General features: G+C 32.7%; 1 non-coding gene across 1 annotated transcript; it reads left to right on the top strand.

The window, feature by feature from the left end:
* The first annotated feature begins 278 nt into the window (after positions 1 to 278).
* Positions 279 to 385, top strand: LOC125614629. Its single transcript, XR_007345203.1, has one exon. It is a non-coding gene; the product is annotated as a U6 spliceosomal RNA (small nuclear RNA).
* The last annotated feature ends 519 nt before the right edge of the window (positions 386 to 904 follow it).

The raw sequence follows: 904 nt of genomic DNA, 5'->3' as shown, positions 1-904 counted from the left end.
GAGTTGGCCACTCTAGGCATAGGAGGGTATTTCAAAGTGAAAGAATAGCTCATGTAGAAGGGAGAAGCTTTCCTTTCTTTGCTTTATATATGTTTGTGTTCCTAGGGTCTTTTTAAAAACTTTCAGTTCAGTTGAGAAATAAGTAATTTTGTGAATAAATTATTTTTGATTTCCAAAAACTACTTTTACTTGATCTACAGGAAAATAAACAGCAGATGGCAGAATTTTAATTTGGAAGAAAGCAAATATACCTGTAGTCAATAAGAAGGGAAGGTGTAGTGCTCACTTTGGCAGCACATATATTAAAATTGGAACAATACAAAGAAGATTAGCATGGTTCTTGCACAAGAATGACTTGCAAATTTGTGAAGCCTTTCATATTTTTGAAAAAGAAATTATGAAAACTGTCCAATTCACAATAACCTCAAAAAATACTTGGGAATTAATCTAATGAAGGGTGTGAAGGACTTCTACAATGAAAATTATAGAGCACTGAAGATATAAATTGAAAAAGGCCTTAGAAGATGGAAAGACCTCCCATGTTCTTGGATAGGCAGAATTAAAGTGGTCAAAATGGCTGTACTACCAAAAGCAATATACAGATTCAATGTAATCCCCATCAAAATACCAATGAAATTCTTCACAAACTAGAAAAAGCAGTTCTAAAATTTACTTGAAAAAAACAAGAAACCAATTAGTCAAAGCAATTATGAGCAAAAAGAGTGTTGCTGGAGGCATTACAGTACCAGACCTTAAATTATATTACTGAGCTATAGCAACAAAAACAGCAAGGTATTGGTACCAAAACAGACATGAAAACCAATGGAATAGAATAGAAGACACAGAGACAAACCCACATAAATACATTTATCTGACTTTTCTGTTATTTTGTTTCTCTTGATTC

The sequence above is a fragment of the Marmota marmota genome, unplaced genomic scaffold (genome assembly GCF_001458135.2).
Source record: "Marmota marmota marmota unplaced genomic scaffold, marMar, whole genome shotgun sequence".
NCBI classification, from domain to species: domain Eukaryota; kingdom Metazoa; phylum Chordata; class Mammalia; order Rodentia; family Sciuridae; genus Marmota; species Marmota marmota.
Note: the sequence above shows the minus strand (reverse complement) of the source record. Positions and strands in the feature narration are given on the sequence as shown.